Genomic DNA, 25,764 nt, shown 5'->3' with positions numbered 1-25,764 from the left:
CTGAGGAGGGTGCCTTCACTTTCATTTTACGTTTTCAGTGCTCCCCAAGCCCAGGGAAGCACAGAAAACGTAAAATGAAGGCAAAGGGCCGAGGCGCGTCAATTAAAAATACGTTGTTTTATTTGCGATTGCCGTGGTTGGAAAACCACGGAAATCATAAATACAACAAGAATGTTATTCTGACTGTGGCAGCTTTCGCGTGGAGTCTCCTGCTGCATTCAGAACAACGTTGTTCTATTTGTAAATACTGTGGCATTTACAAATACAACGTATTTCTCACTGCAGCAGCTTTCGCTTGGAGTCTCCTGGACTCCCTCAGGGTTGGGGGAGCCCAGGAGACTCCACGCGAAAGCTGCCGCAGTGAGAAGCACTGCAGCATTTCAAAACACCTGCGTTGTGTTTCTGCCTGCAGAGGCTTTAACTTTGGGTCTTCGGGGAGCCCCGGAGACCGAAAGTGATAGCCACGGCAGGCAGAAACAATGCAGTTGTGTTTCAAAAATGCTGCAGTTTTTCTTTCTAAGTTTCTCAGGCTCCTCCGGCTCGGAAGGAGCGCAAGAAACCGGCACCGTTTTTAAATACAATGTTTTAAAAGCTGCGGTTTTATTTCTAAGTTTTCCAGGCTCCTCCAAAAAAGCGCAGCTAGTGCATATTTTAAAAAAGAAATGAGCACTTACCGAGATGCAGCTTTCCTGCCTGTAGTCTCCATTCTCAGTCCTCTGGCACCAACGAAGAAAAAGCCACCCATTGGTAGTTTTTTTTACTACAGCTGGCTGGCTTTTGCTTCATTTTTGCAGCAAAGGCAAGCACAGGGGGCACCCATTTCACAAAATGGATGCCTCCTAGTGCTTCCCATTTGAAAGTTTGAGCTTCATTTGCTCAATACTTTACAAAGGGACTTTAAAAAAAAACTTTTTTTATTATTGGCCATGTTTTTTGCCAATATTTCTGAGCGCACTATTCCTTTAAATAATTATTCACTATATTTAAAACTTTGCCTTAAGGAAATGTGACACTCAGCCCATAGGGCCTGTGTAGCCTCATTTGTGCAGTCTCTCAACCTCCTTTGGTCCAATAAGGTGGCAAGGCTTAAGCTCCAGCCCAGTCAGCCATCTTCAGATTTTGAACTATGTAGGATGGCTAAGTGGAGAAGGGAGCTGCCACTCCCCAGGGGTGGAGGGCGGACGCATGTGAATCTATGAAAGATACCAATGCTGGAGAAATGCAGTTACAGGTAAGTGACCAAGACTTCTCCAGCATTGGATCTTTCATAGATTCAGATGCTTGAATAGAATACCAAGCAGTCCTAAAGGAATATGAACGGGTCTGATAAGACGTATGTGTATATAGCTGCTACCTCAAGCAAATCTGTGTTGAGGCTCTGCATGTCCGATTGCCGGTTCCCTTTTGTGGTCTTCTTCCAAAGCGGTAATATCGGGCGAACATGTGGAGTACTCCATGTGGCTGCACAAAGATACTCCCGCTTGGAACACTGGCGAAACCGCCCTCTCCCTGGTGGTGTACTGTACGCGTGGACGGTAGTTGGTAGTTTCTTATCTGGTGGCAGTGTGTGATGCAGCTGAAGACCCAACATGCCAGGCCCTGTTTTGAGATGCATCAACCGCTGCTACGTCCTGAAAACTCGATGAAAAGCCCCTCAGTGGCCCTGAAGTATTTTGTCCTTTGCATATAGAACTTAAGTGTTCTAGCCACATCCAGTGAATGCAGTGTTTGCTCTGCCCATTTGTACGATTGCCGAAAAAAGTAGGCAATAAGATCCACTCTGACAGTGTAGATTAAGTCATCCTGAGACCTCACCCTCAATTCATTTCCTAGGTCATTTCTATCATTTTGAAAGATGGTGACTGGTGGTTCGATGGAAAGTGCCTGCAGTTCCCCAATGCGTCTGGCCGACGTGAAGGCCACTAAAAATGCTGTCTTCCAAGATCGGAACTTTATGTCACATCTGTGGATGGGTGCATAGGGTGCTCTCATTAGCGCTGCAAAAACATGTTAAGACTCCAGGAAGGGTATGGATTTTCTTTCTCTGGGGAAGGTGCGCATCAAACCTTTCAGGGATGATTAGACTGCAGGATTCGAAACCAGAGAATCCTTATTTTGGTGGTATAAGCGAAGATGGCTGAAAGGTGAAACTTGATGGATGAACGCACCAAGCCACTGTTTGCCAACTGTAATAAGTAAGGTAAGACTTGTCAACCGATGCCGAGAGGGGATCTGTACTCGTACCTGTGCACCACACCTTGAAGCACTCAATTTCTTGTCATAAGTTTACAGAGTGGATGGATCCCTGGCTGCTCAGAGTATGCCCAGATACTCTGGGTCTAGTGCGAGGTAGTAGAATCTTTGCTGAGGCACAAGCCCTTGAGAGACAGACTGCCAGGGTCGTGGTGCAACAACTTGCTTGTGATGCAACAGTAGGTGTGGATGGAGTTTATGGCCGTCTCCCGTGCCAGTTGGAGGAGTGCAGTATACCATATTGGACGTGCCCATGTTGTGGCTATCATGATCATGGTGGTCAAAACATACTGCGGTGCACCCGTGTTATCAAAAGTGTCGGAGGGAAACTATAGAGGAACTCACCCCCCCCCAAAAGGTGTCGGAGGGAAGCTATAAAAGGAACTTCCCCAATCCCCCCCACTAGCCCACTGAGAATGCATCCCCCATAGAATATTTCTCCAGTACCTGCAACCAAACTGACTGCATTTTCTGTTTTTTTGATATTTTGCAAAAAAGGTCCCTCTGGTTTCCACCACCTGCCTAAAAGCTGGTCAGCTCCTGGTCACCCAATTCCCATTTGTGGGATTGCAGGAATTGCTAGAGCTTTTCCGCTAATCTGTTGTCCTTCCCGGGAAGCGGTTCTGCCTGCACGTGGATCCTGTGCTGCAAAGCCCAATTCCAGAGTATCTGCGCCTCTAGTGACAAAATGGCAGATTTTATTCTAGTTTGTGTAATGCATCGATGTGGTGTTGTCCGTCTGCACTGTTACCACCTGCCCGGTTAGTACTGGCAAGAAATCTCATGGCCCATCGAGTGGTCGTGAGCACCAGCACATTTATGTGTAGGCAGGATTCTGCTTGTGACCACACTGTGCGGGCCTGTAGATGCGCCCCACCAAGACAGCAAGGCATTCGTCCTTGGAGTGGAAGTGGGTATTTGGAAAGGCATAACCTGTAGGAGATTGGTGTCCTTGGTCCACCATTTGAAGGCTTTGTGGCATGTTGGCGCAAGGTGCCCTATGTCCTCCCATGATCCGCTGTGTTGGACCTATTGCTTGTCCAGCTCCTCCAGAGATAGCCTCATCTTCATACTGCAATTGGGCACGATGAGGATACAGATGGACACCTAGCCCAGAAGGGATTTGTATGGTCTAAAAGTGGAGCTCGCTTTTCTTGGGAACCATACAAAGAGGCTCTTTACTGTCGTCACCCTGTCTGGAGATAGGAATATCATTGGGACTCTAGCATCCAAGTCTGCCCCCCCCCCCCCAACTCCCCAAGAAGATGGATTTTTGCGGTGGTACGGGGGATGACATGTCTTTGTTGATAGAAAAGCCTAGTTCTTGAAGTAGAGCGGTTGTCTTCTCCACGGCCTCAGACGCTGCTCTCATGGAAACGCCCTTTATAAGTCAGTGGTCTAGGTATGGAAAACCTTGCACACCAGACCGTCTGAGATGGGCAGCGACTGGAGCTAGACATTTTGTGAAGACTCTCGGTGCTGACTGAAGCCCTGAGGGGAGCCCCTTGAATGGGAAGTGTTCGCCCACAGAGAACCGAAGGAACTGCCTGTGTGAGGGAATGGGAAGCATGAAAGTAGGTGTCTTCTAGATTCAATGTGACCAAGAAACTGCCATTGTTGAGCCATGGGAGGACCAGCTGGAGAGACGTCATTTTCAATTGGAGGCAACAAATTGGTTGAGGGCCCTCAGGTCCATTTGTTTTTCTTTATTAGGAAGAAATGGGAGTAAAAACCTCTTTGTTGTAGCGGGACATGCTTTATTAGCACTTTGTGCATTAGCTTGTCGACCACTGCCCACAGGTGGTGCGTTTTGCTCATACGTGGCGGTCACGACAGAGGTCGCTGCACAAAATCTATATTGTGGTCCCTTTTACCACCTGGAGTGCCCATGAGGTGATGGTGTTCCAGTGCCTCAGGTACTGGGTGACCCGTCCTCCCACCAGGGTTGAATGCTAAGGCAAGTTGTCCGGGAGTCTGTTTTGTTTGGCCTGCGCTCTGCCCTGGCCAGATCCCCTCTTGCCTCCTTGGTTCTCAATCACATGGAGCTCAGTAGTTATCTGCCCCCCGATTGGTAAGAGCCTGATGATGGTCCCTGCCCTTGAAAAGTCGCTGTTGTACATTTGGTATCTGGAGCCTCGAACGGGATGGCGGTCCCTTTCCGTGTTCCGGCTTCTTTCGACGGTCCAGGCGTTTCACATGGCGGGAGGCCGCTCGTAGACTGAATAGTGTCAAGGCGTGGAATATGTCCTCATGGATGGCCGCTCCACTGATGAAAACTAAGTTTTAAAGTCTTTACCTTTCCTGTGGAGATCCCCTTTTGCAGCGACTTGGAGGTTTATTCTGACCTCAGAATGGGCCTTTCACTCGTCTTCGCCTTAGGAGGTGGGAACTGCCGTCCTGTCCACTGATGCAGCTCTCCCCTTTGGAGCTTGCTTCACAGTTTTTCTGGTGTAAGTTGAAGGTGCGGTTTTTGAAGAGAAGTCAGAAGATATTTGCCAACTTGCTAGATGTAGCGGCAGTCTTCTATATCGGTCCTCCAGAGTCTTTAGAGAAGGTCTGACGGATTTTGCGGCACTAGGTTCCATGAGGGTAGAGGCAATAAATGCAGTATTTGAGTGTGTAGGATTATTTTTTTTGCCACATTTTCTGCAGTCCCTGTAAAGGTCTTCTGAATGGCAAACCTGCATTTCAGACTCTGCCATGAGGTTAAGCAAGGCAAACCGAAAATCGACGTTTGAGGAAAAGTGACCTGAGCACAGGAACATTAAGCCAGTGAAGGCACAGTCCCAAAGGGAAAAAAAATATCTTTAATAGAGAAAAAATATGATTTTAGATGCCATCAGGTGAATAAAGCTCAGAGCTCGAAAGGATTCCCCTGTTCAGCAAGACTACAGAAAAATATGAAGATGGCCAAAGGGGGTTGAGCTTAAGTCCTGCCACATCATTGGCTAGGGTCTAAAAAGACCAAAGGAGTGAGAGGCTACACAGGCCCTATGGGCTGAGTGTGTAGCATTTCCTTAAGGGAATGCTTTTAATATAGTTAGTAATTATTAATTACTGAGGATTCCCAGTCTGGGGAATAGTCAAGCATGTGAATCTATAAAACCTTTTTCCGAGATCGAATTATGGAGTGTAACCTTTTTCGGAGATCGAATTGTTAGACCTCAATACACACAGGGTTTTCAACAGGAGCTAGTGGGGTTCTAGTCCTCATACATAAATGCCTCACTCTGAAATGGACTGTGCAACAAGAGGTAGATTTATTCTGCCGATTGGCGAACTATAGACACAATGGCAGTCTAATCCCCTCCTCTGCTGTCACTGAACTATTAAGAGACATACATGTTCTGCTCTTAAATCATCATGCTGACCTCTAAGAGGAGATTTCCATAGGGTTATGGACGCGACAACATTTACGAGGAAGCAATCCCAATATATCCACAAAATGATTCAACAGCACTTGGCGTAAGTGATGCATGGAGGGAGCTACACACGGAAAATATGATATATCATTTTTTTCTTCCCAGACAAGAAACAAAGCAAGGTTTCCGAGATTTCAGACCACTCGCGGCTTTTTATTGAAGTTATAACTAACAGTGCAAACACACCATGGTGGCAACAATGGATAATACCTCGGCTTTTGCTGAGGGCATAAATTACTAGTTACTCACCGTAGTGACTAACGCACTCTTAGTCCATAGTCCCTTTTCCTCCATACTACATGGGTAACCCTTGCTAGGGACATGAGAATAACCTTTTTCAACAGGAAAACCACCTTGCCCTTTAAATGTAGAGGAGCGTGCAGGGGCGCAGCCCTATGTGCTTGCGCTCGCCTGACTCCGCCCACCGGTGCCACCTCAGTCCCCATTGAGGTGTCAACAATATTTAACATTGCCTAATGACACGAGGGGGAGGATAGTGGGACGTATGGAGGAAAGGGAACTAAGAGTACATTAGTCACTACAGTGAGTAATTACTCCTCTTACGTCCCACCCCCTTTCCTCAATACTGCATGGGTGATTACAACTGAATGTAGCCCCAGGGTGGAGAGGAGACCCTCCTTAAGCAAATAGGTTCCGTAAAACCGCCTGTTCGAAGGCCGCGTCTGACTTAGAGCTGGCGTTCAAACAGTAATGCTTACAAAAAGCTGAAGGGGTGGCCCAGGTGGCCGCCCTGTGGAAGGCCTGCCAAGGAACTGGCCTTTGGAATGGAATGGCCTTGGCTACGACAGCATGGGCGGGCATATTAGCTTGTGCTGCCCCTCATAGGCATCCCTGATGGCTGCAACCATCCACTATGCAATAGTGGCCCTGGATGCTTGATACCTGGGCCTGGAGCCCAGGTGGGAAGGTGGGAAACAGTGCGTCTGACTTGCGGAAGCCCTTGGTCCTGTCCAGATAGAATTTCAGAATGCACTTCACATCGAGACAGTGCAAGGCTCCGAGCCTCGTCCATGGGGTCAGCAAAAAACATAGGTAATACTATTTCCTTGTTTAGATGGAAAGCGGAGAGTACCTTAGGTAGGAATGCATGGAGAGTCTGCAGTACCACCTTATCCCTGTGGAAAGTGGTATAGGGTTCTGAGGCCACCAGAGCCTGGATCTCGCTGACTCTGTGAGCGGAGGTAAGCCCACTAACAAAGCTGTTTTAATGGTGACCAGCCTGATATCCACAGACGCCATTGGCTCGAAGCGTTTGTGCGCCAAGGCGCCCAACACCACATTGAGGTCCCACACAGGGTGTGGCTTCTTGATGGGCAGGTAGAGCCTGGAAAGGCCCGCCAGATGTCCAACTATCGGGTTGGAAGAGGAGAAGACCACCTCCTCCGAATTTCTGTAGACCCCCATGGCCCCCAGATAGGTGCAGCATGTATCCACCTGTACGCCCAAGTGTGCAAGGTGTGCCAAGAAGGAGAGCACGTCATCCAGCGTGCACATAAGGGGAGTGTGGAGTGGGGTGGTCGATCTCCTTAAAGTCCGCCCAATGACAGAACCCAGTCCATTTACACATGTATTTGCTCCCGATAGCCTTGCTCCTGGCGCTGTGAATGATTTCCAGGTTAGCCTGCGAGAGGCTCAGGTGCTTGATGGTGATCTGCTCAGGAACCATGCTGTGAGGGCCAACTTCTGTGGGGCAGGGGGATGACCCTGCCCCCCCCTCCTGAGACAGGAGATGGGCTGGCCCCATCAGAAGGTGAATGGGTGGTCTGTCCGTGAGGCTGAGCAGTACAGAGAAGCGCTGTCTCGTCGGCCCACCATGGAGCTATCAGAATGATGCTTCCTTTATCTTGCGGATTACCCTGTGGACCAGGTGGGAGGAAAGTCTTAGGCCGTCATGCCGTCCTAATGTATCTAATGTGTCGCCCAGGGAGCAGAGGCCCTGACCCTGCCAGAATGTGAACTGATGGCACTTCCTATTCTTCCAGGAGGCAAACAGATCCACCTGATGATGCCCCACATCTGCTCAAGACGTACAGCAGCACCTGGTCGTTCAATTGCCATTCGTAACTGTCCACTCCCAGTCTGCTGAGCCAGGCCGCTTCCAAGTTGGCCTCCCACGGGAGGTGGACTGCCGTGAGGTATGGCACAAGTTAATTACCTGTAACTGTTGTTCTCTAGCATGGGTCTGGCATGGATTCACATGCTCATGAATACATTCCCTGTCAGGCTGGGAGTCCTCGATAAAGAAAAAATAATCAGTTTCGTTTCTGAACTGTCTTTCTACTAATAACCAATCACTGGTCTGGGTCATACTACCCCCAGCCAATGACTGCCCTCTACCTAAGCCCCTCTTCTCGCAGATCTTCAGATATGGTAGCACGTAAAGTGGCAGTAGGACCAAGAGAAGAGCCGCAGACGGGTTGGAGGGAGGGTTCGCAAGTGAATCCATGCCAGACCCAGTTAGGGAGAATTCTCATTTCAAGGCTAATTTCCCTTACCAATAGAGTCCCCCAGCAGCTTTGCTGGATTTGAAGGGTTTGTTTCTTTTTACCTGCTAAGGGTGAGACTCTTTCCCACTCTTACGCATTTTTGCTATGTGTGTTCTAGGCTATTTTTGTGTTTAATGCCTATGGGATCTTTTCTCTCACCCATAGGAACCATCTTTATGCACATATGTCACACAGCACCCACTGTGCCGTGACACAGGGGTGTCGTAGCGACCCCCAAACATATACTCCATACCCTGGGACTGACTGTTTCCCAGGGCATGTAAAGTCCCCATTGACTTTACTAGTCGATTTTTATGAACTTAACCAGTACACCCCATCTTAATATTGAAGTACTGGAAGTGGTTAATAGTCTCCCCCCCCCCCCATGTTCATTTTCGAGAGGGTACCTTAAAGTCCCCCTCTACAAAGTGGTTACTACCTTTTATATTCAACTGCGAATATTTCTCTATGGGATTTTCCCATTGTTCGAGGCTACCACTTTTACTGACAGTCTCTAACATACCGGCGGTCTATTTTTTATTAACTTTACTCCGGTAGGTTTTATTTGCCAGAACTTTGATAAAACTTCTTTCTCGAGTCTTACTCCATTTTCCTAACCCAGGTCGGGGATCCTTTGTTCGTCCTTTTGGCGGGCTTCTGCCAAGAAGCCCTCCCTTCGGCGCCATGGAGTTTGGGGTGGGTCTGTTTGGGAGGGGGAGTAGAACCCCAGGACAAAGTTGCCACCGCAACTCAGGTCGCATTCTAACCTGATAGGCTGGAGAGTCTCCCGCCAAGATGACCACTCAGCTGTGTGAGTGACAGCTAGGCTGTATGAATGGGTCTCTTTCTGCATAAAAGCAGGGTCCTGAGGACTGGAAGAGCCAGACGTCGCCACTGGAACTACGGAACAGAAGGGAAGAGAAGCCAGACACATCTTCAGCATCTAAACCACTGGTGAAGCCCTGCCGGATCGTCTCACCACTTTTCTTCTACACAACGAGAGGAGATCTTCAGCGGAGGAGCCTCCTTCCCTTGAGCTGGTGGGGTCAACCAATTCACCTATCGCATCTTCGGACCTGCCTTGGTCGACTCGACAGTGCCCTGCACTTGAAGACCAGATAGCCAGGCAGCTATGAACCCGGACCGCGATTAAAAGGAGCGTACCTTTTAAACTTTGTTTGGCAGCACCGCGGCTGGTTTCATCCCTGGGTAGTGCAGCGACTCGAACCTTCCTCCACTGGATCCCTCGACCTGCAGGAACTACCAGGAACAACCGCCACCACAGGAGCCATTTCTCACCGTTTAAGGTACATTGTTCCGCCAGGCCGTCTTTTCTCCGTGGTAGCCCTAAGGGTGTTTTAAATCCTTTATCTAGTTGTGGGGTCGGCCGCCCTTTAACAGTCTTTCGCCTTACATCTACCTCTTCAAAAGTTTTCTACTAAAGACTTGACTGCAGCTACAAGAACATTTTTGCTCCTAAGCTCTTGGTCCTGTACCACTGACTCTGGCTCAGGCCCATTGACTCTGGCTGATTTGTTAGACCTGCTCTCACTAGATTAGTTCTCAATGAGAAATGTGTTGATGCACCTAAATCTTCTAAACCCCTCTTCCTTCCTACTGTTTTAACTTGTGGAGGGCCATTTTGCTCAGTTTTCATTCACTTGTCTTTTGGTTAAAGTGTTACTGTGCATTACTTGTTCACAAAACTTCAGGGAAGAGTTGCTAGGGGGTGTCTGAAGATATTTCGGTTGAACTTTTACTTTCTCTCCCTTTCGTTGAATTGAGTGCCATTTGTAGTAGGTTTTCACTGTGCCGTTTTGCTCAGTTTTCACTAAACCGCAAACTTGTCTACAATTGAACAGGGAATTGTATATGCTTTTCTTTTGACTAAACTTAACTAACTTTATTAACTGATCTATGTGTTGACTTAGAAGTGTATAAAATATATATTCTCTTTTTAATACAAGACTTTGGTCAGTGTTTCCTTGCTGATCCATAGTACTGTACTACCTATTGCGTCAACCCTGAATACTGCTCATCTCCCTCTTGAGATAAGTCTGACTGCTCAGCCACAGCTACCAACTAAATCTTTGTGGTACAGACTGATACCAAAGGGGATTTATTGCTCTCACCTTTAGTCCTAATCTGGGGTAGTGCTCCCTAAGGGAACTGCCCTGGATTCTGTCTAATAGACCCATGCTGGAGAACAACAGTTACAGGTAAGTAACTAGTTCCTTCTCCAGCATGGGGTCTGGCATGGATTCACAGGCTCATGAATACAAGAATACATAGCATTACACACATGCACAACCACGGGAGGTGGCAAGGCTCAACATTAAGCATTTCAACAACTCAACATTAAGCATCTCACCTCCTCACAAGGCTCACCTTCAATCGAACAGGTTGCGCAGCACTGCCTGGCCGCCTCTGGACTCCTCCCTGGAATCCCGGTCGACGCAGTAGAATCTCCTGAAGGTGTGTGTCGACCTCCATGTAGCAGCCCTGCAGATGTCCAGCATGGACACACCAGACAGGAACACCGTGGTAGCAGCGATCGCTCTGGTCGAATGGGCTATCGGACGGCCGGGCAACAGTCGGTTTGCCAACCGGTGAGAGTGCATGATGTAGCTGGAGAGCCATCTGGAAATGGAAGCCTTCGAGAGAGCCTTCCTCTGGGTCACAGGTCCAAAATTCACAAACAGCTGTGATGTCTTCCGAAAACTCTTCATGCGGTCCACGTAGAACTTCAGCGCTCTAGCCACATCCAGCAAGTGCAAAGTGCTCTGAGCCGGCGATGAAGGTGACAGGAGGAAAATGGGTAACACCAAGGGCTTGTTGAGATGGAAGTCCGATGGCACCTTGGGCATGAAGGAGGGGTGCGTCCTCAGCACTACCCTCATCTCGTGGAATGTCAGGTATGGTGGTTTACAGGAGAGGGCATGGATCTCTCCCACTCGTCGTGCGGAAGTGATGGCCACAAGAAACGCTGTCTTCCACGATAGGAATTTCAACGGTGCCGAATACAGAAGCTCAAATGGTGGCCCCATGAGTCTGGTCCGCACCATGTTGAGCTCCCATGCCAGGGCCTTCACCGGCGGGAAAGAGCAGAACAGTCCTTTCATGAACTCCTTCACTAGGCGGTGAGACACAGCGCTGACAGCCCCAGAGTTCTGGTGTAGCGGGAGATAACCACCAGATGGATCTTGATGGAGGCATGTGCCAGCCCCGCCTTGGCCAGCAATAGCAAGTATGGCTGCACTTGAGGGGGCCGTAATTCGTAGAGGGTTGATCTTCTGTGCACGGCACCAGACAGAGAACCTCTTCCATTTATGCCTGTAGCACAAGAGTTGAGGACACCCTGGCCTTTGCAAGGACCTCCTTGCAGTCCGCCGGGATATCGTAGCCTACGAACTCTAGTGCTGCAGGAGCCAGGCCTGCAGGTCCAGCGATCCCGGGTCTTGATGTAGGATGGCGCCTCCTTCCCTGGCGTGAAGATCCGCGTCCGTCGTTAGTACGACTGGCGAGGGTGGGGTGGTGGGGGGGTATAGGGAAATGGTGCCAACTAGTCCAGAAGGTCCCATATTTGCCTCAGACACGCCGGGGCGACGAGTATCATAGTATCATCCTGCACCGGGACCGTCTGAGTTGACCGAGGAGTCACAGAAGCAACAGCAACAGGGGGAACACATACAGGAACAGGCCGTCCCAGGGGAAGGCGAATGCATCGCCCATACTCCCCGGCTGGGGAAACCTGCTGGAGAACCTCCGGCACTTGCTGTTGGTCACCGTCGCAAATAGACCTATCTGGGGATTGCCTCATCGTCGGAATAGCAGATCTACTTGATCCTGCCGGAGCTCCCACTCGAGGCACGAGTGCAGCTCCCTGCTGAGCGAGTCGGCGACTGTGTTCTTTACTCCTGCCAGGTGGAAAGGTACCAAGAACATCCCGTGAGCAACAGCCCAGTGCACAGGTCCTGCGCTTCCTTGGATAGGCACCCCCTTGCTTCCGGATGTAGAACATCGTGGTGGTGTTGTCGGTGAATACCCTCACCACTTTGCCCTTGAGGGACGGGAGAAACGACATGCGGGCCCAGAACACAGCTCGGAGCTCCAGGATTTTGATGTGTAATGACCTCCCCTCCGGGAGCCAAAGGCCACTTGCGTGGAGATCTCCCATGTGCGCTCCCCATCCTTCCAGGGAGGCGTAAGTCGTCACAGTCTCCTGATGTGTCGGGGTCTGGAAGTCCATACCCGCCACTATATGCGCGCGGTTACCCCACCACCGGATTGCTTGGCGGAACGTCTGGTTGAGGGAGATCTTGTCTTCGAAAATACCCGCCGATTGCATACAAACTGGTGTCGAGGAACTCCTGCAGTGGTCGCATCCGCAACCTGCATAGGCCCAAGAGGTAGATGCACAATGACATCATGCCGAGAAGGAACTTGATGGACCTCACCCTGGCCCGGTCCATGGTCAACAGCCTTTGTACCTTGCCCAGGATGGCCTTCGTCCTTTCCTCCGACGGCAAAGCCAATCGCGCCACTGTGTTGAGTCTGGCTCCCAGGAACAGGGTGTCTTGCGACCGTACCAAGTGGGATTTCGCAAAGATGATAGAGAATCCAAAATCCGTGAGCAGTTGGATGGTCTTCGCTGTGTGATCGACGTCGAGTTCCCTTGCCTTTGCTCAGATGAGCCAATCATCCAGGTAGGGGTAAACGTGGATCCCCTGCAGGCGCAGCCGTGCTGCCACTCGTGCCAGGCACTTGGTGAAGACCCTGGGCGCCGACTTCAATCCGAAGGACAGGGCCTTGAACTGGTAGTGTCGCCCTTGGACCACGAATCGTAGGAACTTTCGATGTCCTTTGAGTATGGGGATGTGGAAGCAGGCATCCTCCTAGTCCAGCGACTACAGGAAGTCGCACTCCTCCAGCTGTCCCAGCACGTGCTGAAAGGTCACCATCCGGAATTTCTGGGACTGTATTTGGACGACGAAGGTCCAGGATGGGTCGCCAACCGCAGGTCTTCTTTCGGACGAGGAAGAACCACGAGTATACTCCGGATCCCCGGAGCCTCTTAGAACGAGTTCTATCGTGCCCTTTTTCAGCATTACTCGTACCTCCAGAAGTAGCTGTGGCACGTGGTTTTCCTTCCAGGCCACGGGTGTTAGACTGGGACACTTTTTTTGGAATTCCAGAGTGTGCCCGTGGGCCAGCGTGTCCAGCCACCGGGGGTCCGAAAGGGAAGCCGTTGTTGATGGAGAGAGCCCAAGGCCCAGGCTGTCTCGGTGTTCGCCTTGATGGCCTGCAGTGACTCGTCCACTGCCTTACCGAACAGGTTCCCGTCGAAGGGCAAGTCGGTGCCCTTGCGCCAACCGCGTCAGCGAAGGCAAACTGTTGCCCATCTGTCGAAACCCAGTGTCGGCAATGTCCGTGGCCACCGTGATGGCGTGGTCTGACGCCACCTCGCCTTCCTGTAGGATTTCAAAGGCCACCGCCATCTTGTCTGGCAGGAAATCCAGGAGGGGAGCGATCTTGAACCACAGCACCCTGTCGTAGCGTGCCACGATCGCGATGGTGTTGGCCGCTTTGATGGTCGTCGCTGCTGACGAGATGACTCGTCGTCCCATGGCTTCCAGCTTCTCCCCTCGCCGTCCGATGGGGAAGTGGAAGTTGATCCCCGTCGCCCCTGGCGATTTCTTCTTGGCTGCTGCGGAGATCACTGAATCCGGGGACGGCTGAGCTCTAAGGCACATTGGGCGGAATCTGGGACCCGATTCTTCTCAAACCGGTCCCTCTTCGCATGAGCCGTGGACTGCTTCTTGAGCAGCGACAGTCCTTCGTCCCCGATGTCGTCAAGTACCGGTACTAACCGAAGCTTACCCGGGTTCTCAGACTTTCTCTTCACCGAGCCAGAGCGTTGGCTCGTGGATGATGGCATCAGTGACAACGCGCCCTGCCTGGCAGCCAAGGAGCCTGAACCATCGGCGCTCCTGGTGCCCACGGACTTGCGGTGCTTTGCCTTTTGTTGTGCCCCGTTGTTAGACAGAATCCTGTGCAGTTCCCTTAGGGAGCACTACAGGTAAGAGCAATAAATCCCCTTTGGTATCAGTCTGTACCACAAAGATTTAGTTGGTAGCTGTGGCAGAGCAGTCGGACTTCTCAAGAGAGATGAGCAGTATTTAGGGTTTACACAATAGGCCTACAGTACTATGGCACAAGGAAACACTGGCTTTAGCTTTGTAGTAAAAAAAAAAAGTAGATGTATATTTATTTTATGCACTTCTAGTAAAACACATGGATCACAGTCATCAAGCAAGTTAAAATAAGTCAGAAATATACACACTCCCTAGTTAAATTGTAGACCAAGTGAACCAGAGAGAAAACTGAGCAAAACAGCACAGTGAAAACTACACACAAGGGATACTCTAGCAATTTCTCACAAGGGAGGGAAAGCACAAGTTATACAGAAATATCTCCTTACACAACCTAGCAACACTTCCCATAAGTTTCTGAACCAGTTTAAGCAAGGTAGTGCATCAGTAGAGAAACTACTTAAATGAAAACTGAGCAAAATGGCATTTCACAAGGTTTAAAAGTGGGAAGAAAAGGGTGGTTATAAGAAATAGGTGCTCCAACACAGTTCTAGTTGAGAAGCAATCTAGAGAAGGCAGTTCTAAGAACTTTAGCCAGAGTCAGTAGGCCTGTGCCAGAATCCGTGGTACAGGGCAAGGGCCCAGGAGCAAAATGTTCTTCAAGCTGCAGTCAAGTCTTTGATTAACGATTTTGAAACGGTGGATGCCGGAGGTGAAAGACAATGTTGAAAGAGGGGCGGCCAATCCAACAGGTAGGTAAAGGATTTAAGACACCTTTAGCTCTACCGCGAAGAAAGGGCAGCCTAGCGGAACAATGTACCTTTAAAATGAAGAAGTGGCTCCTGCAGTGGCGGTTGTTCCTGGTAGTTCCTGCAGTTCGGGGGATCCAGCAGAGGAAGATAGGCTCTCGTCGTGGAGGAAGGTTCCAGTTACTGCACTACCCAGGGATGAAACCAGCCGCGGTGCTGCCCGACGAATAAAAAGTATGATCCTTTAAATTGCAGTCCGGATGGACTGATGCCGGGCTATCCGGCCTCCAAGTACAGGGTACTGGCGATTCGACCAAGGCAGGTCCAGGAATGTGATTGGCAAACTGGTTGGCCCTACCAGCTCAAGGGAAGAAGGCTCTTGCAGATCTTCTGTCGTGTGGTGAGACGCTGCAGCAGGGCTTCACCGGTGGTTCAGTCGTTGCAGCTGTCTTTGGCTTCCCTCCTCTTCGGCTTCTTCGATCCAGTGGCGACATCCTGCTCTTCCAGTCCTCAGGACCCTGCTTTTATGCAAAAAGATCCCCATTCATACAGCCTAGCTGTCGCTCACACAGTGGAGTGGTCATCTTGGCGGGAGACCCTCCAGCCTCTCAGGATAGAGTGCGACATTGGTTGTTGAGGCAACCCTGTCCAGGGGTCCGACTCCCCTGCCCACACAATGGACCGACCCCAGACTCGGTTGCGCCGAAAGGAGGGCTTCATGGCAGAAGTCCGCCAAAAGGACGAACAAAGGATCCCCGACCTTGGTTAGGAGTTTAGAGAAAGACACAAGAAAAGTTATGTTAAAGTTCTGGCAAATAAAACCTACCGGAGTAAAGTTAATATTAGAATGCACCAGCAGTAGGTTAGAGGCTGTCAGAAAATGTGGTAGCCTCGAACAATGGGAAAATCCCATAGGAAAATATTTGCGGTCGAATATTCATGGTAGTAACCACTGCCACCAGCCAGAAACTTTTGAGGGGGACTGTGCGGTACCCTCTCGAAAATTAACATACTGGAAAGGGTTAATAGTTTTTCCCTTACCTCCATAGTAAGATTGATTGTACTGGTTTAGTTCATAAAAATTGACTAGTAAAGTCAATGGGGACGTTACATGCCCTTGGAGTAGTCAGTCCCAGGGTATGGAGTCTATGTTTGGGGGTTGCTACAACACCCCTTCGTCACTGCACGGAGGGTGCTGTGTAACACATGTGAATAAAGATGGCTCCTATGGAGGTGAGAAAAACCCCATAGACATTAAAAACAAAAATAGCCTAGAAAACGCATAGCAAAAATGCCTAAAAGTGGAGAGGAAAAAAAAGCCTCAGGGAAATTAGCCATAAAATGAGAATTTTCCCTAACACCCGTCGCTGGAGCGCCCTCAAAGGTCTTCGAAAATCACTCGGACTACTTCTCACCTGCTGCTGGGCTCTTCCCCTCCAGCCAGTTGGTGAGTCGAACGCGACGAACCTTCATTGTCCGTTCGGACATGTTCTTACAAAATGTAGTCCTTCTCCATGTGCGATTTGTCATCGTGAAGGCAGAAGAGGCACCGGGAGTGCTCATCTTCCTTAAAGACATTCTGTAATCTGCATCCAGGGCAGCTCCTGAACAGCTTGGATCCAACAGGTATTGCGTTTCCTTTGTCCTGGGCCATGACCACGCGGGGTAGGCCTCAAAGATTTTCCGGAATCCTCAAAACTCGATGAAAATTCGCCCTTGAGCAGCCTAAAAAAATTTTGAAACGGGTCCCCATTGATCAGAAGTAGAATCTGTGGACCTTTGTTTGAGGCTCGATTGACTGAAGATATAAGAGTAAACTCTTTCAAAAAATGCAAAACGCTGTAAAAGCTCAAGAGATATAGCACGAATAGGACTCCCACCACTTGGAACATGCGGTAAAAATCTGAAGATGGCTGCCAGAGGAGGGGCTTAGGTAGAGGGCAGTCATTGGCTGGGGGCAGTATGACCCAGAGACCAGTGATTGGTTACTAGTAAAAAAGACAGTTCAGAAACAAAACTAAAACTGATTTTTTCTTTACCGAGGGTTCCCAGCTTGACGGGGAATGTATTTATGAGCATGTGAATCCATGCCAGACCCCATGCTGGAGAAATGTTGTTCTCCAGGGCCCATTCCCACATGCTGATCGCTAGGCTGTACAGCGGAGGGGACCAGGTACCCCCTGCTTGTTGACTTAGTACTTGCTGGTGGAGTAGTCTGGCTGGATAAGGACGATCTTGCCCCCAATGAGCAGAAAGAAAGCTCAGAGCTAGCCAGATGGCCCCGAGCTCCAGCCAGTTGATATGGGATTCCTGCTCCTGCCGGGTCCAAAAGCCATGGATGCTGTAGCTGTCCAGCGGCCTCCCGGCCTTCCTGGGAGGAGTCCATAGTGATGGTGACCTGTGGGGTCAGCTGCCAGAAGGCCTTGCCCGTCCGCAGGTTGCAGTCCCTGGCCCACCAATTGTGGAGAGGAGGTATGCTGACCGGCTCTGCTTGGGAGTCCGGATTCCATGAGGCTGCAACGTGCAGCTGTAACCTCCTCATACGGAGGTCTCATGTGGGGCACGGCCAGTAGGACCGCTGCCATGATACCCAATAGGTGCTGGTACCACCAGGCCAAGATCACTGCTCTGGTAAGGAAGTGAGCAGTGGCTCTCTTGATGGCCGTAATCTTGTCCTCCGAGGGCAAAACCCTCTTGGAACGTATCACAGAAGAGGCCCAGGAAGGCGAGCTCTGTGTGGGCTGCAGCGAAGACTTCTTGAGCTCTATAGTAAACCACAGGTCGTAGCGTGTGTTCATAAGTGCGGAAGAGGTGTGAATAACACCCTCCGGAGATCTCGCCCTGACGAGCCAGTCGTCCAGGTACGGGTAGACGTGGTGGCCCTGAGGAAGACTGCCACTACATTCATGAGTCTGGTACATACCCTGGGACTGAGTTGAGACCAAAGGGTAGCACCTTGTATTGGAAATGGTAGCCCATGATCCTGATGCGAAGGAAAGAGCGATGTGGCTCCCAAATTGGGAAGTGTAGATAACCGTCCTTCAGATCCAGGGAGCACATCCAGTCTCCCTTGTCTAGTGTCTCTGCAATGAGTGCTGGTGTAACCATCTTGAATTTCTGAAGGGGGATAGGTTAGTTGGATAGGTCCAACACAACTCTCAGGCCTGCCTAGTTCTTTTGTATGGCAGAAATCCTGGAAGAGATGCCCAATCGTTTGGGAGGCTGGGACTTCTTCCACTGCCTGGCTCTCGATGAGCGACCTAATCTCCGCCAACAGAGTTGCCATCCCAATCTGTGGGAGGGGGAGGAAAGAAGAGAGGGAGTGACCGGTAGGCGGTACCCCGAGGATACTACAGAGAGGATCCAGGTGTCCGAAAAAGTTCTGGTGCCAAAATTGCACGTGAAAAGCAAGTCTGCCCCCCACCGGAGACACGTGGGCACGTAGGGATGCGTCATGCTTTCTTTCCTTCTGAGGCAGCTGTGGAGGCGATGGAGGGGTACTGGGGGGGGGGGGGGCTGGAAAAAGCCCTTCACCCCCCACCTTTTGTTTGCACCGGTGCTGCCTAGACGAGCGGTCAGGCTTCCTCTACCTCCATTCCTGGAAGCCCCAGAATCCACAGAATGACCTCCCACTGTCGAAGCGTTGATGTGACTGTGTACGCCTCGGGCGTGGCTTTTATTTGGAATAAGACTTCGCAGTTTGCAAGCTGTTCTTTTTATCCAATTCCTCGTTGGTAGATCACTACCCTCCAACAGAAGGTACAATATGCGTTGCTGGACATCAGGGTTAAACAGCTGCCCGAAGCCAGGCCGTCCTCATGTCTGTGGCAATGCATATTGCCTTTTGAACCCTGGAGCCCCTAACTAAATTAGGGCTTAGATGGGAATACGAAACTAGACCGATTTGGCTGGTTGCAGTCTTTTCTAAAAACGCAACATTAGACTTGAGTTTTAAACATTTAAATATGTTTATAAGACCGTGGACAAAGGGGTTTCCATGTGGATTTAGAGACAGATTTGTTCTGTCCGCTAATGTCTGGTTTATATTGTTAGAGAGGTAAACTGATAGAAGGTTGACAGCAGTATGTATTTTTAATTGTTTGTTTTTAGAATGTTGTTAATGTTCATCCTATCCTGATGAAGACACATAATTTGTCAAGTCAAAACTATTTTTACCAACTGGGAAGCCCTTTTTCGTAAAGATCGATACTTTTGGGCACCAATAGTCGATATTTTGTCTGGAATGAACTGTTATCAACAATGATAGGTTGTTTAGATCCATTAATAGTATAAAGGTAAAGAATTGTATTAATGAAATGAATTGTTTTTGTAGCATCTTAGCACATTTATATTTTGTTTAGATATTCAATTAGTGAGTGAATGTATGAGTGCATGCTTAGTAAAATGTTTAAGAATGGATAAAAAGGTTCTATGTTTTTTTATACAACTCTAAATAAAATGAAAATGATGATTTGATCCTTACATCCTTCTGCCATCCTTCAGTTTTTCTCAATCTCCTGGTACCACTGTTGTTGTATTATATGTCCCTACCTCAAGGTGCCAGTGATTGTTGAGGTTCCCACCTTGGGTTTTGTTTATTAGGTACAGCACTCTGCTGTGTGGGGAACAGGGTCTATTGGGGTTTTCTCTTTTGACCTTGCGGAAGTTTGACTTTCTTCCGCTGTTAAGCTATTAGTCCACTTGTTTTTGGACTACTTTGCCCTCTATCGCACCCCGGTCTCACTATGTCGGCTTCAGATTCTGTTTCTTTTAGTGAAGAACAGTTAGCGGAGGCCATTAAGATTCCTTTGTTCTTTGACAAATTGCAGTTAAGATAATGTGACTGGTGATTATCCGAATATAACTAGTGACAGTATATTACGATTAAAGAAAAAGAAATTTAGAACTGAAATGCACAGTCATCCTCTAACAGAATACCTAAAGAAGAATATTATCCCTACGCGATTACTCGTCCGCAAAGAGCCCTGTCTCTTTGTGGACGATGTTGAATACAAAAACGCCTTTTCCGGTACAGGAACGAAGTGTAGCAGAGACTGATGCTTCTTACCATAAATACAGCGCTGAAAAAAATCGTGGCGGTTGGAGAAGAGATCCAGAAAGCAGAATTGGCCTTCAAGGCGGATGCCACTATTGTCAATATCAAAGAGAAGCTAGAAACAATTGAAAATCAAGTGACAGATTTTATCAAAATCACCACTGCCAAAAAAATGGAGAAACTGATTAAGGATGTAAAAAAACTTCTCTAATGAGACGGCATGTCCTTATTTACATGCAGATTACCAGGACCCAGCCAACTGGAGCGATCCAGATAATATTTTAGGGGCACCTATTCGCAAAAAGGTCACTTTCTCAGACACTTCATCAGACGAAGGGGATGGTTACCAAAGAGGGAGGAGAGGCAACCAACAAAATCAAAGGCAAAGAAACAAATGGTCTCAAAGAGGAGGTAGAAGAGGGATAAAAAATATGTTTTTTCAATATCCCCCTTACTTCAATCCACAAGGGTTTGCCCCTCCAGGGCCGATGCAACCGTATCCACCTCAAGAACTCCATTTTCCTCCACCACAAACAGGCCCACCTCCTTTAGGAAATATGTTCGAAACGAGAAGGCGAGCGTACAGAAGATAAGCCCCCCCCTTCAGCTGTGTACAATCTGTCTGATAAGATTTTGACCACTAAGGAAATATCCATATTGGAAAAATGATTCTCCTTCATTCCTATGAAGGACCCTAGAAATTGATGTTGAAAAAGAGCTGAGGTTTTTTCCGGAAAATTAGACTAAGATTTTTTCGGCGGTTCCCCTAAAGATTCGGTAGACAGGACGGCCAACACTCCTTTTAAACCGCCATCTAGATTTACTCCCTCTCTCAACATGATATCTAAAGAGACTGCCACATTTGAAAAGGCAGTACTTCGAGATTTCAATGCTATCTATGAGAGCAAAGAAAACAATAGATTGGATAAAAAAATGCTTTAACTTTACCAAAGATAATTGGGCAGGATTGAAGAACTTCCAATCGGATAGATCGGTGGTGATCAAAAAAGCAGATAAGGGAGGAGTTGTAGTGTGGGACTTCTGCAAATATGACCTTGAGGTCATGAGATAACTTACCAACCAGGAGGTATGTCAAACTGCAGGGAGATCCCTCGCAGAGCATTCTGAAAGAAATAGCAAGTTTGGGGAAGGATGCCTTAGAAAGGGAAATCATTACCCAAAAAGAATTCAATTTCCTTGTCCCTAAGAACACCAGGACCCCCTTAATTTAAATGTTGCCTAAAATTCATAAGAGCATGGTCACAGCACCTGGCAGACCTATTGTCTCGCTCAGTGGGTCCATTTTGGAACCAGTGGGGCAATATTTAGATCACTTTTTGAAACCATTGGCGAAAAACACCCCTACTTACCTGTCTGATTCAACTGATGTCATCAGAATTGTTGAGGCATTTCCTTTTAATAGCGACCAGAATATGCTTATCACCTTAGACGTGGAGTCGCTATAATACTCCTCAGGAGGACTCATTGGGGATTATGAATAGGTTTCTACAAACTAGGACTGATACCACCTCAGTTCTGAGTGAATTCTTGGTAGAACTATTGGAAATTGCACTCACCAAAAACTTCTTTAGATTTAAGAACATGTACTATATGCAGATCAAGGGGACGGCAATGGGGGCATAGTTTGCACCCAATTATGCCACCCTGTATATATGGGACTTCGAGGAATCCATCATCATGACAGACTCGAACCCTTTCAGATCAGCTCTTAAATTATAATTAAAGGGGACCATAATGCTTTCTTTCCATGGATTAATAATTTAAATCCTAACTTGAAGTTCACTATTCAAACTAGTAACAAGGAGATCGCATTTTTAGACCTCTTGATTAAGGTGGATACAAATGTACTTGCAGTGGACCTTTACAGAAAGGAATCTGACAAATACTATATTGCATCATCAGAGCTTTCATGCCCAGTCTCTGAAATCTAATATTCCTTTTGGTCAGTTACTAAGGGCCAGGAGAAATTGCACCAAAGTAGAAGACTTTAATAAGCAAGCTTCAGTGATTGAGGAAAGGTTGATAGAGGCTATCCCAAGAAATTGCTCAAACAGTCCAAAAAATGTTTTGGATATCAGCATAGAGATGTTTTTTTTGAGAAAGGACATCAAAGAAAGAAAGCTGGGAGAGGACCAACTAGTATGTGCCCTTATGTTCAATACTCAACACAATAAAATCAAGGAGATATCGAACCATTGGCACTTCAACTTAATATGCTGTAATTGGCCAAACCCATTTACGCTTTAAAAGAGGTAAAAATATTAAGGACTGGGTCTCTAAGGCTGACAGAAATCATGTACAAGATAGTCAACCGACCATCACTGCCTCGTGGGGTATGCCACCTGTTATGGGACACTACCCGTGCGGTAACTGTTCAAATTGCCCCAGTACTTCTGCCACTGCCACTATTAATATCCACGAAAGAGACTGGAAACTGAGGCATCATACCACCTGCCTTAGTACCAATGTAATATATGCTATCATATGCCCTTGTAAGAAAGCTTACATTGGTAAGACATCTAGAGCAGTGAAATTACGCATAAGCAAGCATAAATCTAAGATCAGAACGGGTCAGCGGAATGCTCCATTAACACATTTTTTGGAACTGAATCATAGGCCAGAAGATTTGAAATGGTGGGCAGTTGAAAAAGTGTGTGGCACTGATGCGGCCAACACCACCGCACGCTTAGCGCAGAGGAACAATGGTGGATTTACCACACCAACAGCCTAGATAGGGGCCTGAACCAACAGGAGGAATGGATTCCTCATTTCTCAGGGTGAAGGTCGAGAATTTGCACAGCTGTCTCTTCCTCCCCTTTCCCTTTCTTTGGCCGTTCCGCCAAATATTCTTTTCTCGCGTCCCAAATTGTTTCTTCATGCCCTACGATATATTCGTTTGTATCCTTATGGGTGTGGAGGTCCCTTTGCCTTGAGGCCATTTACTGACAGACTCTTTGGCTCTTAAAACCCATTTATTTATTTTAATTTATTTATTTTTTGAATTTCATTGCATTGACTGCGTTATTGACTCGCAGCTTGTCAGTGACTGTCTTTCTCGGAAACACTATTTGTTGTTAGGTTTTTGGAGTCCTTTTTCTAGCTTAGGCAGCAGTAAGCATCGGCATACTTGCCGCGTTGGATGGGCTACCAGTTTGGTCTGTCGGTTGTTTTCTTGATACATTTCTGAAATAAAAGGACCGTGATTTATGCCGTCCGGTCCTCATCCCTTAGATGTTCTCGGATTACAATATTGGTTTGAGACGCTGTGAGTAAGGTAAGCGGGTCGGCATTAGGCGACTGTTCACCTAAGCAGCAGTTAGTTTGCAACATAGCTGACTCAATTTATTTATAGACCGCTACATAAGTGAAGGTACGCGTCTCTCCGTTTCAACGCCGTGGCGCAGGCTGTGCCATGCTCGAGAAGAGCTTTACCTCCTTTTTCCTCTCCGTGGCGGGATAGACAGCGCCGTTGCCACGAAGGTAAGAGGGTCGGCATTAGGCATCTGTTTTTCCCAAGCAGCAGTTATTTTAACTGAGCTTTTTACAATTGAGAGATTGCAGATTCGATTTGTTTATTTACAGATCGCGACATGAGCGACTGTAGGCGTTTATCCATGAAGAGCTACACTTTCTTCTACTTCACCCTTGCTGATTAGGCAGCTTTGTGTCCGAGAAGGTTTACGCTTTCTTCGCCTTCACCGCTGCCACATTGACAGCGCCCCATCTTTTATTGTGAATAAACAGTAAGCGGCGGAGCAGGAAGAGAGGAGCACAAAATTTTAAAAAATGTTTCCCCTGACCCTAACTAGGAACGGGTCAGCTTGGGAGACAAATTCGTGGAATGAAGGTATAGATCGTCTATAGGTACAGCTGCTTAGAGAGACTAATATGGGCTGTCAATGTTGTCTGTCACTGATATTGAAGACTGATGTTATTCCCTGTTTTGGCCGTAGATTTCTCTTTTGGGAGGGCTAGACCCAAACCAGAGGCTACTGGAATACAAGCCACTAGGCGAACCAAATGGGGTTTGCAGGTAGGATTCCATTTTAAACTGTTTTCTGAAGCATGTCCTACCGCGGGCGGGGGGGGTGGTGTGAATAGATTGGGCCGTTTAGCACAAAGGGTAAGTGCTGATGATTAGGAACATGGGAGTAATTTTACTCCTTTTGAACCCTGGAGCCCCTAACTAAATTAGGGCTTAGATGGGTATACGAAACTAGACCGATTTGGCTGGTTGCGGTCTTTTCTAAATTGGCGACGTTAGACTTGAGTTTTAAACATTTAAATAGGTTTATAAGACCGTGGACAAAGGGATTTCCATGTGGACTTAGAGACAGATTTTTTCTGTCCGCTAATGTCTGGTTTATATTGTTAGAGAGGTAAACAGCAGTATGTATTTTAAACAATGTTTTAATTGTTTGTTTTTAGAATGTTGTTAATGTTCATCCTATCCTGATGAAGACACAGAATTTGTCAAGTCAAAACTATTTTTACCAACTGGGAAGCCCTTTTTCGTAAAGAAGATCAATGCTTTTGTGCACCAATAGTCGATATTTTGTCTGGACTGACCTGTTAACAATGATAGGTTGTTTAGATCCATGAATAATATAATGGTAAATAATTTTATTAATGAAATGAATTGTATTTTTTGTAACATCTTAGCACATTTATATTTTTTTAGATATTCAATTAGTGAGTGCATGATTAGTAACATTTTTAAGAATTGATTAAAAGGTTCTATGTTTTTTATACAAATCTAAATAAAATGAAAATTATTTGATCCTTACATCCTTCTGCCATCCTTCAGTTTCTCGTTCTCCTGGTACCACTGTTGTATTAAATGCATATGGCCCGGCCAGAGGTATCGATGTGGGCCACGGTGGACTCCATGATGTCCTGCGCTACCAGCTTGGCTTCTCCTAGACCGGCCTTGAAACAGTTCTGGAAGGAAGTCGGCTATTTCCCTCCAAAGCCTCTGGTTAACGGCTGCCAGCATAGCATCCGTGTTGGATTGACGCAGGTGCAGCGCGGCGTTAGAGTACAGCTTCTTGCTGTACGCCTCCAAGATCTTCTCCTTGCCTAGCAGCGCTGAGGACGACAGGCTTAGAGTAGAGTGAAGCTGCAGCGATAACCGAAGTGCGGTTGAAGGTGCGTGGATCCCCCTCAATCTGTCTATACTTGGCATTGAGGCACTGAATGACAGGTTGGGGCAAGTGTGGCTCGAGACACCCTTTCTGGGCTAAGGACACAACGTCTTTCTGCATCAGGGTACCAGTTTTAGTAGGGGGGGGTCATAGGTTGAGGAGTTCTGTCAAGACGCCCCACCCCCTTCTCAGGCTGTGTGGAACCGCCTGTACTGTGGGAGGCAGGGGAGCTGAAATTGAAGGAGCCAGCGGGGGCACCAAAGCCATGGGAGGAATGACTATGGGCGTTGGTGGAGTGACCGGAAGGGGCAAGTCCCAGACTGCATCCCGCAAGATGGCCCCCATCGACAGGGTTTACATCAGTGCCAGGAACATTTCAAAGAACCGGTCTTCGGAGGCTGAAGAGGTGGCAGATCTTGATGGAATGGCTGGGGCCGGAGCGCACTGTCTAGGTTGCAGGGGGCACCTGCCCTGTGCTGCATAAACTGTAGGCCACGTACCTGGTTGACTCCAGTCCCAC

At 48.1% G+C, this 25,764-nt stretch overlaps 1 protein-coding gene across 3 annotated transcripts in view; it reads right to left on the bottom strand.

Annotated features, from left to right (window-relative positions):
* DDX4 (DEAD-box helicase 4) overlaps positions 1-25,764 on the bottom strand; it is a 1,871,246-nt gene that overhangs the window by 1,705,749 nt on the left and 139,733 nt on the right. The gene's annotated exons all lie outside the window — the stretch shown is intronic.

The sequence above is a fragment of the Ambystoma mexicanum genome, chromosome 6p, assembly GCF_040938575.1.
Source record: "Ambystoma mexicanum isolate Mex_15411 chromosome 6p, UKY_AmexF1_1, whole genome shotgun sequence".
Taxonomy (NCBI): Eukaryota; Metazoa; Chordata; class Amphibia; order Caudata; family Ambystomatidae; genus Ambystoma; species Ambystoma mexicanum.
The sequence above is the reverse complement of the archived record's forward strand: the minus strand, read 5'-3'. Positions and strand labels throughout refer to the sequence as shown.